General features: G+C 41.7%; 1 protein-coding gene across 1 annotated transcript in view; it reads right to left on the reverse strand.

The window, feature by feature from the left end:
* The window catches only part of KBTBD12 (kelch repeat and BTB domain containing 12), a 41,058-nt gene extending 38,858 nt beyond the window's left edge, over positions 1 to 2,200 (reverse strand). Inside the window, exon 1 of the mRNA XM_039695323.1 lies at positions 2,108 to 2,200. The gene's annotated coding sequence lies outside the window, so the exon portion shown is untranslated. The remainder of the gene's footprint in view (positions 1 to 2,107) is intronic.
* Positions 2,201 to 14,025: the final 11,825 nt, after the last annotated feature.

The following is a 14,025-nucleotide window of genomic DNA, read 5'->3' on the forward strand; positions in this document are numbered from 1 at the left end:
TGCTAGGCAGGCTCATGGGAGCTTTCTTAGCTTGTTACAGTCTGCAAGAGGTGCAAAGGGAGGCTCTCAGTGCAGAGACATGGTCTGCTGACCTACTAGCTGCTTCTGTAAATGTAGGCATCTGTGGCAGTGTTGTCTTCCCCTGTGTGCATCCTTGCATCCCTGCTGCTCCAAGCATCCCACTCCAGCACAGCCTGCAGTCATCTCCACTCAGACTGCAACAGACACAGCCTGCCCTTTCTGCAGAAGCTTCATTTTCCTTCTCATTGCATTGCTCTTAATTTAAAATAAAAATAAAATGGACCTCAACAAGGTTCTCTGAACTAGGAGAAACGTGGTACCTACCAGGGAGATTTTTTAAGCAGTTTGCCAAGCTTCAAAAACTCTGTTTTGGGAGCATGATTGACCATTGGAGACCTGAAAATGCTTTGATCAGTTTTCAAAGCTTTGGGTAGTTTATGATTCTGCGAAGATTTGACAGTTTGAGCTCTGTGTACTGCCAACTCAGAGGCCTAGATGTGGGATTGGATTAATATTGATCCTATCTCAGCAAATACCAGGCATATTTTTTTTCTTTAAACTGTTACAGATTCATGAAAAAAATCAAAGCAGCTGGAAATGAAAGACCCTATGGGCCATCTTTTCGAATGTGCCTTCACCTGACTTAATCTGGTTCAAAGCTCAGTGAAATCAGTGAAAAGAATCCCACAATTTAAGTAGAAAATTGATGTGGCACTGTTAACAAACAAATGCCTATGGACAAACACCAGTCTGAGCCAATTATGTGCATTAATTGTATAAGAATAGAACCTAAAGATATACATATCAACCCCATTTCTTTAACAGTTCACATATGCAGATCATTTTTCTTGCATATAAAAACTGACTGAAATGGCAAAGTGCTTGTTCACAGAAGGAGGATGCATAAGTATTTTACAATGACATATGCCAGCAGAAGGAAAATGTATTTCTAAAATGCATTTCAGTAGCTCTTTAGGCAGCCTGACAAGGGCCTTAGGAGTTTCTCTTTTTGCATTTCTCTAAATACACTGGCTAGTATAGGAAAGGCTCACTTTCCAGAACAGTTATATCATATAATATAGACAGGACTGTATCACAATGAAAATAAACATAATTTAATAACTATGCAAGCTAGGCCCTATTTGCATTTTTACAAATAATTGTTAACTCTAATTGCTAATACTTACATAACTAAGGAGCATGCATCCCTCTGGTGAGCAAATGCTAGTATGTAAAACCTTTAATAATCTGTCATTCAGCAGTGAGATTGTAATAAAGTGCAAATTGTAAACCCTTATAACTCAGTGTCAGGATTCCATTAGTTACTGTTTGAATCCAAACTTTCCACTGAATTTCTCCAGTTCCAATTTCAATCACTACCAAGCGAGTGTGTGGGTATGTTCATATTCACAGAAGGGGAAATTCATAGCAACCCATGGCAGCAACACCAAAATGGCCCCTTCATTGACACACACATTCAAGATCTCCTAAATCTGCAGTCCCCATGAACCCTCATATTGAAAATGTTCATCCCTTTGGCAGGGATCAGTCCCAGGCATGTAGAGATATCCTGAGGGAAGAGGCAAGAGTTTTTCTGAGCTTCCTATCTGGAAGCAAGGCCAGATGTTTGCAGGTTTGTGGAGTATTCAAATCTCCCCACTGTGCACAGACCTCAGGCAATGAAATTTCTGCATCCACTGGCTGATCCTGTTCCCACACTCCATATAACTACTAACAGACCCCACGTTTGATGTTGATCAACGGTTCCTGTCCTAACTTTGTAATGAATCTCTTACAATTCCTTTATGAACTAGACAGTAAGGAACTGTAAGGAACTGAGAGGCTCAGTTTTGGCACCAGCAGTGGCTCCTGCAGCCTCGTCCCCCTGTTGCTGCCTTGCAGCTGTCCCTGTGTTTATGCTCCTCTGCAGAACCTTTAAGGATTCCCCGAGACAAACATTCAGGTATCCCATGCACCCAGCAAACCCAAAGCAAGCTTGGCCCCAGTGATTCCACACTGCCTATCTGTCCCAGCAGCAAACACCCTTCCCTTTCCTGTTCCAGGTGGGGATGGGGTTTAAATGTACCTTTTCAACGCTGGGAGCGGCCAGGGCCTGTGAGAGTGCATGGGAGGGAGGCAGAGCTCTCGCCCAGCACACGGAGCTCCTGGTAACAGCGAGGTGCCAGGGCTATAAATAGCCTTGCACTGGGCTCCTGGCTGGGATAGGGAGCTGCTCTAATGTCAGGCTCAGGGGCACATTGGGACGCAGCCACCGGTGCCATTCTCCTCACTCCTGTCCATGTGCTGCCTGCCAGGCACTGTGCTAGGGAGCATCAGACTCTGCCTTGGGGTGGTGCAGCTGCACTTGGTGTTGGTGACCACTTCAGGAATCATGTCCCCCACAGACCTTGCACAGAACCAGGCATAATCTCTGGATGGCAGCTGTTCCTGGGTGGCTGGAGCAGTTCCAGCACAGGAGCACCCACCCACCTCAGAGGTGTGGGTACCCAACCACAGCAGATGCTGTTGCTTGCTGACCCTATCCAAGTCATTCCCAAAATCAAGGCCACTGTCTCCATAGCTGACAGAAGTTTTCCCAAACTGATCCTCCAGCCCTTCTGTGAGATTACCAAGGGCTGAAGCTGTACATGAAAGAAGGATTGCTGTCCAAATTGAGTTTTATCTGTGTTTTTTATGCTATCGTCTTGTTTGTGCTGGTGTAGATCAGAAACAGATCAACTAAATTGGTGCAGAATAGTGGGGCTGCACTGATGTACATTTCATACTCTGAAAATTAAAGAGGAACAGAGAGGGCCATAATATACTATTTTTATTTCCATATCTTTAAGCAAAGATGGAAAAAATATTAAGCAGAATTTAGGGTTATAAAATTGATTAATGTTGAGCCAATACTTTTAGTTGAGAAAGACATTAAGGGGTTTTCAGAATGTTCTTTTTTAAATAGCACTAATTTATTTGTTCACCACGCTAATTGGTTGATTGATTGTAATAACTTCTGAGAAAATTGAAAATGAAATGTGGATTCCTTATCTAGATTTTTATTCTGATGATTTTATTACACAGTTTCTCTAAAAGCCATAGAGGAAGTTTGCAGAAACGTTCAACAACTAATAGCAGTTTGTTGGGTTTAGAGGGAAAATTAAAGTACATTATTTTAAAAGCATATTTTGTAGCATTTGTGAACAAAACTAGGAAAAATTACCAGTGAATCAAAGTTTATTCATGTCAGAGAATTCAAGAGACCAGATTACAAAGATATATATTGTCTAAACTCCCAGATTGTTCTTATTAAAAGTTCAGATTTATCTTAGAAATAAAAATACCCAGTCTGATACCACAGCTCTCACAGAAGCCAAGATAGAACACTGTGCTGATGAAATGCCACAGCTGTGATAAAAATGGACTGTATCCTGTAAATTGCCCTGTTCTCCTCTAACTTGGAAAAATTTTATAGCATGGTGCTGGTTAACAATGGAGCATTTATGTAGTTAATTTTATTTATATTAAACCAGTCCACTACCTAAATAATAATCATGTTTCTTTATGGATGCATTTCTTCTGATAATTTCTATAATGAGCCTGTTTCACAAAAACACTAACACTTTTAAGGAAAATGTCTCTTTATTGCTCATGAAATGATGAATATTTCTCTTGCACTTCACTGAATTAACTGGGACACCCCGTCATGCAGTGGAGCAACCCCTGGGCAGCTCTCAGCAGCACTTCATGATGTCACAAATTGAGTGTGTGCCCCCCATATTTTGCTGGAATTAAAAGCTTTTACTGCTGTAAGCCAAGTCTGTTTTCACCTTCTTCATGTAATTAAGTAATGATCTTTTCATTCTGATATCATTATCTGTTGTCATGGTGATTTTTATTATAAAAATGAATGGCTGAGATGTGGGCAAAGACAACTTTTTCCTGAACTTTGTTAAGCTAATACCAAGGGAAGAGTATCTGTGATAATTCAATAAATGTGTGATCTTTTAGCACAGTGTATTTTAAAACAACGAAAAGGACTAGGCATCAGAGCCAGAAAAGGCACATTTAATGCAAATTTATCTGTGTTAAGGAAATGTGTGTTGAATTTAATGTCTTAGAACAGTGTCTGCATAACACCAGTCATACAGTACATGCTGGTGCTGCATGAGCAAAGACATTCCTTTCTAAATTTCAACTCTTAGTGATTCATTTATTGGAAAAATAGTTATTTTTTAGGAGAAAGTCTGACCCGTTTCCAAGTGTGTCTTTATCTCAGTCCAGATTTTGAGAACAGCTAGACAGCGTTCACACTTCACCTGAAAGCAGGACACCTGTTCTGGTGGGTGAGTGCACACAAAGTGTCCATGGGTGAAGCTTTGCTCTGGTTTGCCATGAGCAGGACAAGAGTCACAGTCAGCTCTATCTGAACTTCAGAGGAGACCTACATCAGCTCCGTTAAACTCTGGCAGGCATCAGGACATGGTTTTTCTTTTCTGCCACTGAAACATCACAGCCGAGGTTCTGAGCTGAATTCATCTCTGTCACTCTTGCCATGGTTCGGAGCAGAACCTCATTCTCCATTGGAGAATACACAGTTGTGTCACTAAATGGTGCCACATCATCATGGCTTGGGAGAGCAGACCTGCATGCTTGGTGACTCTGTGCCCACGGGTGGCTCCCCTGCATGGACACCGCTCTTCTCATCTCCCATCTCAGCAGTTCCTTGGGGCTCCTCAGCCTCTTTTCCTGGAGAGTGAGGAAGCCTCTGGGTTGGCAACTGGTACCTACCTCATGTTTGCTTTACTTCCCACCTGAGTGGTTCTGGCGTGCTCGTTCCTCCATGCAGCATCAGCTGAGTGTGGAGGTGCCTCCAGGCTCAGCCAACGCATCGATGGCACCTTCCATGGCTCAGCTGCTCCCTGCTCCCAGCACGTCCTGCGTGGGCAGCTTTGGCATCTCCTGCGTGGGCAGAGAGCCCAAGTGCCTTCAGCCCTCAGGGTGGGTCTGGACCACCTTCCAATGGTTGCTCTACAAAGCATTTGTTGTCAGAACCAGTAATGATGTTTTGGTTATCATATCTGTATAAACAGTGCCAGTTTGGGTACGTAGGGACAAAAAAACCCCCAGAAATACAGAGATTTCAAGTTTGATTGTATTATCTATTCTCTTATGACAGTCCAGATACAATACTGATTTGGGTTTTTTCCTTGGGGTTGTTGTTGACCTTTAGAGCAGGCCAAGGGCAATCTGGAGTTTGTCTGTGACCACAGGTCCGGGAGGCAGCACCCTGCAGCCCCTCTGAATTGAAATCTCTTTCTGGCTCTGTCAGCTGATTCCCAGGTTGCCTGACAGATAATGTGGCATGCCAGCAACCCGCTGCTTTTCCATTTAAATTAATGATAAAGTTGTGGTTAAATTAACACTCCAGCAGAGGTAATAAGGACCAACTCAGCAGCTGCCATGATGTATGCAAATTGCAGTTTCACACATTAGGAGCTAGATGTTGCTTAATTTGTAGGTCTTTCTGTCTTTTAAATGAAAGACCCTCCATCAAGTTCAGGCAATCTTAAAACAAAAGGCAAAAGAAACTCCCCAAAGTCAGCCACTCACAAGTGCTTCTAGCTGCACCTACAGATTTTCTTCTGGGGTTTCCCTCCTGAGCCCCAATAAACAGTTATTATGGAGTTACACTGCACTGCTGGGTGCTTTTAGGCAAAATATCTGCTGATTTTCAAAGAACAGAAAGTCTGATTAAGGAGGTACTGCTGTCCCTTTGGTATAAACAGAAACCTCATTTAATTTGCAGTGGTGCCACAATCCTGAGGCTCAGTATCCATCAGGGCTTTTTCCTCTGGAAATGAAACTGTAACAGAGCAAAAGAAGAGCTGTGATAGCTGCCAGCTAATCAGACAGCAAGAGCAGGCTGATAGGAGAGATAGGAGAGTCCTTTTTCTCCTTTTTGTAGAGATGGGAATGGAGATGCAAAGAAGCATGTAACTGGATGGGGTTTTAGGAAAGGTTGGTCCTTACATTAGTTTTAATACTCCTTAATCTCTCTAAGAAAATTATGTAACTGCGTTAGAGTGAAAAGATTTCTAAATTGATACCAAAAGTGCATCCTCAGAACAGCAGAACTTGGGGTTACTATGGCCACAGAAAATAGGAATAACTAATGTCCATCAAGGTGTGCTCTGTGAGAAGGAGCAAAATATTAAAGCGTTCTGAATCAAATTTTAGCTGGCTCAGAAATGTGCAGTTGCTGTATATATGGCTTAAAATATTGTTGAAGCTCACATGAACTTTTCCAGGTTTTATTCAGAGGCATTGTGTAGCAAATCCTATCCACATGATTTAGGGATTTGCCTATCTTTTTTGTCCTTCTGACTTATGTGGTCAGTTCTCAAAAGCTGTTGCTACAGTTCTTTGAATACCTTTGGAGGAGATTGTTCTTCCTCTTCTCTTGTCACCAATCCCTCCATTCTCTCTTCCTGATCCTGGATGTCATCTTAGCCCTCACCTCAGCCAGAGATATCTTAGTGACTCCTAGCATCCCATTAGCAAAGAAATAACAGGAACTTGCCCTGTCTAGTCATTATTTGGCTGCAATTATTTGGCTACAAACTGAAGATAAAAAGCTGCAATGAATTTGTGGACAATAAACACAGACTATTACCAAAGCATGGGTGTCTGAGAGTGATTCCCAGTTCCCAGAAGTGAATCCATAGCCAGGCTGGTTTCCAGCTCCCTGCTGCAGTCAGAGCTCTCCATTGCTCTTACTTCTCAAGGAAAGGGAATCTGAGCAGTCAGGTGGGATGAGAGCTGCAGCCTGCCCTGAGCTGAGCTCTCGGAGACAGGGATTGAGGGAAAATCCCCAGGTGCCTCCATTCTGCTCTTCAGATGCAGTCTTGCCAAACTTGTTTGGTTTTCTGTTCAGAACACCAAAGAAGACTGCAATTCTCTCTGCTCTGACTCTGTCACTCAATATAAGAGTGCCCCTGCCACCCTCTTTAGTCTTTGTTTCTCATTGCTGAGCCACGATAATGATGATTTCCTAGCAGTCTGAGAGATTAATTAGCATTTACTAAGCTGCAGGGCCCACTTTGCAATAGTGCAAATACATGTTTGTGTATTCCAATAAATTCTGCATTTGCTGCAGCCCCCCAGCCTGGGACACAATGGAACCACAAAAAATATTTTTAAAAATTAGAAAAAAAGCATTATTCTTTTGACAAGCAGGGGCAATAACTCTGAGAGACACAGAATACTCCCATGATGGGCTTGAGGCATTTGTCCCTAACGTGGTATGAAGATGATGTTGGTTCAGTCATGTCCAGTCCTGAGTGCTGGGCTGGAGGAGGTTCCTCTCTCCCATTCCCATGCTGTCCCAAAGGTGACTGGGGTTTGTAATGTAGTGCTGAAGCTCCAACTCAGCTTCACCAGTTCATGGTGAAACTGTACCAGAGACCCACAGACAGCCTGGAGTGTGTGTCCAACCCTGGGTGTCAAGGTGACTGGGACACAGATGGTCCCAGCAGGAGTGTGAAGGAAGGACCACCAGCAGGGCCTTACCCTCAGACCCAGTAAATGGTGCACATCCTGACAGGCTGGGCACCAGATACCCTCCTTCACCCTGTGATCTGAGTCACAGCCTGCAGCTTTGTGAGTTCACCTCTGCGGGTTCTCATGAATTAGGAGGCAAAAACTTGAAAAATCTGCAATATCACCATGCTTTTAATTGCCCACCTACATTTGCCCATAAGCATGCAGCTGATTTTGCTCAAACCTTGCAGCTGACCATAGTGGTTTATCCTAGAGCAGCATAGAAAATAAACAGGAATTAAGATCCTTCAAAAAAAGTAAAATTTCTTCTATTTCTGCTCAGAAAAAAAAGGATGAAGAAATGTAGCATCTTCCAAGCTACATCCCATGTGGCAATCTTCCAAACCTCTTTCCATATGTTCCTAAGTGTTGAAAGCCCAAATGTTCCCTATCTTGCTGCCAAATTCTCTGCATCAATCCAAATGGCTCTTACAATACAGTTGGATATTGTCTAGTGAAAAAGATCCCCTCAAATAGATTGATAATTAAAAATATATTTGATCATCAGAGAGATATGACTGGCCAAGGGGTGCTGTGCTGGATGGATCATTCATGCTCACATATTTCAAAGCAGAAGGATATCTTTCTGATCTTAATGGAGTTGCCCCAGAAATCCTTAATTGTTACAGAACATATTGCCGAAGAGATTTGAAACTGGGCACAGAGGAGGAGGCAGATGAGCCACAGCAGAGCTCTGCACTGCCGGGAGCAGCCTGGGGAACATGTCTGGCTGGCTGCAGAAGGAGGCTTTGGGCTCCAACACACATCACTGGATTGGTGTCAACCCTGTTTCATTTCAGACAGCCCCACAAAACTAAAGGGAAGGAATTTATCCTTGTTTTAAACCACAGCATAGCTGCTGCTGTAATCCCACCCCTGCAAATGCTGGGGTATTTAGGCAGAGTCTTGGGGTGTGACTGAGGCTACGTATGTTGGTCAGTGCTTCTTGTACACATTTCATAGCATGGGAGGGAAAGAGAGATTCTCCAGCTTAGGAGCTGAATGTTGCAGCCTCCCATCTGCTGTCCTCTTCCTCAAACCTCCCAAGGTATAGGAATGGTGAAGCTTTGTGTAGGTATCTCCATCCAGGAGCTCTCCTTACACTTGTGTCTGAAAGTGTAGCACCTCCAGACCTCAGTTTCCATTTATAAACTTACTGTAACTCCAGAGAAGGTTCAGTAATGTACCTGGAAAAGTCAACAAGTGAAAACAAACACATGCTGGTGTCAGAGCATAGTACTGTGGGCTGGAAGGTTCCCTGCAAGAGTTTAGGAGTCCCCTCCAATGGGTCTCCAACAGGAATATGAACTGACGTTTTGAGTCCACAGCAGCTGCAGATGCCACTCCACAGAACAAACCAACCACAGATACCTGTGCTACATGAGAGTCAGACTGTAGCCAAGATACAATGGATAACTTGTGTTGTAGGAAACAGGATGAGGTTTGGGGAGCAAAATCTCAGATACTGTAACAGATTTTGATGTTATAAACACATGCTACTAATTTTAGAATAAGATCAGATGACAGGTGTTGATGGCCTTGGGGATTGAAGACACATCTCTAAAGCATACAAAGCTCTGGTGACCATCCCTTCATGTCCTGAGGTTGTCCAAGAAGCATTGCCACCCTACACACGAGATACTTTGGAATGCTTTGTCCCATTTTTCACTGCAATGCTTCTCATTTGACTTCTCCTTTCTGTGTACTCCTGGGTCAATTACCACATGCATTAATTCAGCCTAGGAGAAAAGCCAGTGAGTGCATTTTTCTGTGCTAGAAGGTATAAATTAATTGTAGCAGACACTGTGAAAATTAAATAACTGAGAGGGAACAATTATGAACCAGATGCAAACAGTGATGAGTCTGGTACTTAGTACAGAATAGGTCACCTGTGATTTCATGGTATTAGGGCACAACACTGAGCACAACTGGGCCTTAGCTCTGATGGTCACCTGGTGCTACCAGAGTAAAAGAACCCTCCCAGGAGCTAGCAGTGTATTTGGGGATAGGTTTCTGCAAGACATTAAGGTCCTGCCTAACACCTATGCCAGGATGGCAGAGTATCTGCTACAGTTCTTTTGTTGTTCCATAGCACAATGCTTTATTTTTTTCTGCAACGTGTATTTCACACTAGGGATATTTTTTATTTTCTCTGGTACTGTTCCTGCTTTGCATCAGTGTGAGCAGAAGCAGGATCAGGCCTCCAGTTAAATAACTAATGCAGCTGTTTTGCTGAACCAGCTTCCTGGCTGGGAAATGAATCCAGTCAGCTGTGAATCACAAACCCCAGTAATGGAGATTTCAAAGATTTCATACATTAATTTTTTTTCTTAATATTTGAAGAGTTACTTTTCTTACAAAATCTGTTAGGCAGATGTTAGGAAGTAGTTACTGTACATGAATCAGAAAGAGAATGCACATCTTATATTGAACATGAGTGGACTGAGTAAAGAAACTGATGATAGGTGAAAAAAAGCTAAAATACATCTGAGTGAAATATGCCTGAATTTGCCCCAGGATTACAAGGAAGAAGGAGCACAGGGCAAGCTCCCCTCATGAGCCATGTGTTCATTGTCTTTCCAACACAAGCAGCCACTGCTTTTTTTATCAACAGCAGAACCATTGAGGAATTGGCCCAGGCTGGGCAGGGAGGGTTGCCATCAACACCTAACATCTAATTGCTTTCCAGGCAATTGCATCAGTGTCCAGTGTGCTGGACAGAGCTCAAACATCACAGAACTGAAATATCCTCAAGTGTTACAAAGAATCCTTAGTCATGGAGAACATAAATATGGCTGATAGGATGGATCATATCAGCTAAACTCTTGTATTCATGTACATTTATTGTAATTTTTATGTATAAATACAAACAATCTTCAAATTATGGTGTCAGGAGTAATAACACCAGAACAATAGGATAGAAAGCAAAACTGTAGGGAAATGTTGCCCTGAATAATGCAATTGTCCAGAGCAATTGGCTGTGGTTTTGTCCAGGCCACAATATCCCATATATTTACAAACCTGGGCAGTCTTCAGTGGCTGAAAAAGTTGCAACTTCCACTGTACACAGTGCTCTGATGGATAGATTTTGAGATGAGGTGGGAGTTAGTAATGGTATAATTGGGTAACAAAATCAGGAGCATTAAGAATGGATTCTGCCCTCAGTTTGCCTCCAGTATTGAGCCCTGCTTTTCTCTGCACTGGTTTCTCCTATGTAAAATACAGAAATCATTCTTCCTTTCTGAAGTACTTTAAAACCTCAGGTTCAGAGTACTACATTAGAGTTAAATGAAATATCTCCACAACTGATAATAAAAATATTGTATTTTTCCATCACTAGCAATTAATGCCCTTCGAGGTGGGGTTTCTGTAATTACCTTTATGTACCAATGTGGCTGGAGCAACTGAGGCTGTAATCAAGGAAATGATTCACCTGTACTGTGAAAGCTGCCTTAAGATGCTTTTTAGGGACATAAAACAGACCTTCAGATTGTGCTTATTGTCACACATAAAGTCAATTTCATTCAAAATACAAATTTCACATCAGTAACTACAGCCTTCTAAATTTCATCCCAGAGTCTATAACCTATAAACACCATAAACAGAAATGTTACAAAGGAAGCCTTTAAAATTACAAACCAGACAGAATGTTTAATATTTCAAGTCCAATTTACAATATAAAACCTCATTTTGAGAAATGCTGTGAAAGCATCGGGGTTGGGTGCATTTTAGAGCAGCATTTGTCACAAAAAAGAGCTTGAACATTTGGGTTGCCAAGGCAGAAACAAGCACCACAGACTCTCTTTACCCTTATGGGGATTCATCAAGGTTGTGCAGTGCAGCTGTTGTCTTAGTAAAAGAAAGTATCAGCCCCTGGCTGAAGGAAACAGAAACATAATTATGTTATGATGAGCTGGAAAACGTGCAAAGAAAAATTGGAATGCAAAGCGTGATAAATGATGCTTTGTCAATTGCAAAGCAGCAAGAAAAGCAGGCAGCACAATAACAGCCCTTCTCCAGTCAATGCTTCCAGTTCAGCTACCAAAATAAAGCACCTCTCTAAGCGTGGCAGGGCAGTGCTAGCTGCATTTAGCCCTGGAGCAATAATGCTGGGTTTGTAGAGTGGATTATGCAGTCAAACTTAGGAATAAAAATAAAAAAAAAATGGTAGGATACTCCTTAGAATTAAGACCATAATACCTGCCAGAGAAAATTCATAGTGTTATCTTATTCTGATTTTTATACATATTAAAATTCCAAGGTTTGGACCTTCTCATTCAGGTTCCTTTTGATTATTTTTTCTGCCCCCAAAACCCTTTTTCTGCCAAGGTGACCAACATTTTATGAACATTACATTTGCCATATGCAAGGAAATGCCATTCTGTAAAAACATTCTTTAAGCTGTCTGTGCCCACAATGGCAAGGGCAGGATTTCCCTTCAGTAAAACACTGAAGTTCATTCTAGAGATAAGTACAAATCCAGAGGGAAAATTGGACTAATTATATGTCAGTACAGGAAACTTTTATTTAGACATTGCAAAGACAAAAAGGGACAAACGCCTAAAGAAAACCTCTAGATAAAGGGTAGAATGAATGAAAACAACCCAAACCAACCCAGCTGAGGGTTTTTTGGTAGGGCTGCAATGCCCACCTGCAGCCCTTGTCCCGCAGAGCTGAGGCTGTGCCCTCTAGTGCTGGCCACAGAACTGAGCTGAGGCACCACAGCTGAGCCTGTGCCCTTCCAGAGCTCTGTAAAAACCTCTTCATTCCCAGGGCAGAGCTATTCTCAGGCAAAAAGGCTGCTAGAATAACTCCATCCACCTCCCTCCTATGGAAAAAGGCTCTAGGGCAGAATTTCCACTCTCATTTTGAATTTCCTGCCTTTGGAAGATGCCTTCCTTTTAATACTAAAAATGTCTCTGAATCTGGTATTAATAGTCTTGTGGGGCTTTTAATAAAAAAAAAAAACCCCAAACAAAAAACCAAATGAACTACCCAAAAAAAATTTGTATTGCTTCTATAATGAAAAACAACCAGTTCTTAAATTAGCATCTATGTAGGGTAGGTAATCTTCTATTCATCAGTTTAAAGGCTGAAACTGATATTCAGTTACTGTATTTTAAGTGTGTGTTTTTTGCCCTGTCAAATAAGGAACGCAGTCAAGATACTAATCACTCCACTCATGCAGCTACTGTTTGCAAGTCACAGATTTGTGATTTTTCATGACAGCATGATTTTCAAATTTTTATTACCTACAAAAAAAAGACTATTTTTACCAATAATTATTTTTATTTATATGATAAAATTGCTTTATTATTTGACTGTAGTTTACATCTAGGGGTATTAACCACTTGTAGCTTAATCTAATAATTTTATTCCTACTGATTGGGGAAGGTGAGATTACTGAGGGGCAACACATCAGTGGAAGCCTGCAAACAATTTCTGTGATACTCTTGTATTCCTTGTGCTTACCCTTTCTCCATTTCACACCAATTTGTGAGGTGGTCCATGAGACTGTAGAATTTTGCAGAACAATCTTGAGCTACTTATAATTCCTCCTGACATTGTTAAGATTAACCTGATCAATACAATATTTTCCTCTAGTATTTTCTTCCTCAATCTGGTTTGCCTGACACCAAGCTTCTTTTTTGGCTGCAAGACATTAAAAGAGATATTTTACAGGCAAGTGAGAACAGTTCATCCCAGCCCCCACTCCTGCCTCATCCCCATACATGTCTTATCCAGGAAAACCAAAGGCAGCTTGCAGAAATAAGTAAAGGTGAATGACTGGACTCCATCTAAGGATTAATAATAATATCTTTAAAAACAGCCAAAGAGAAGGGCAAATCCAATTTAATTACTCTAAACTGATAGCTTTAGTGGCATTGGCTTCTTTGATTTTCACTTGATTTCAATTCTTCCTCTTCATGCTTCATTTCCCATGATTTCCCACATGTTCTATTGCTTGCGCTGTCTGTTGTTCTCTCCAGCTGCTCCCTGACTACTGTAACTTCCAGCATTTTTTTGGTTTTGCAGCAGATTCTTCCATAACCACATACTGCTAATATATTTTATTATTCTGTCCTCCTCCTCTGATTTTTTTTTCCTCCTTCTTGTCAGCAAAAGTTCATTTTGTGGTCCTGGTGTGCAGAATCCCAAATGGTTTAGCAGACACAACATATGAAATATGCCTCTCAAACAAAACCACTGCTTTAAAATTTAGGAACATGGTGCTGTCACCAAAAGCAGAAGGATCTCATACAGACTATTTACCTTTGCATGCCAACAGGACAGTATCCACTAAAAATTCATTTTGGGAACAAAAGCCTAACTGCAAAGAAAGTCCTTGTTCCTTATTCTCTTACCCTACTATCAGAGCTACACACCAGCCTGCTGTGCTCT

The sequence above is a fragment of the Passer montanus genome, unplaced genomic scaffold (genome assembly GCF_014805655.1).
Source record: "Passer montanus isolate IOZ18808 unplaced genomic scaffold, ASM1480565v1 scaffold9, whole genome shotgun sequence".
Lineage (NCBI taxonomy): Eukaryota > Metazoa > Chordata > Aves > Passeriformes > Passeridae > Passer > Passer montanus.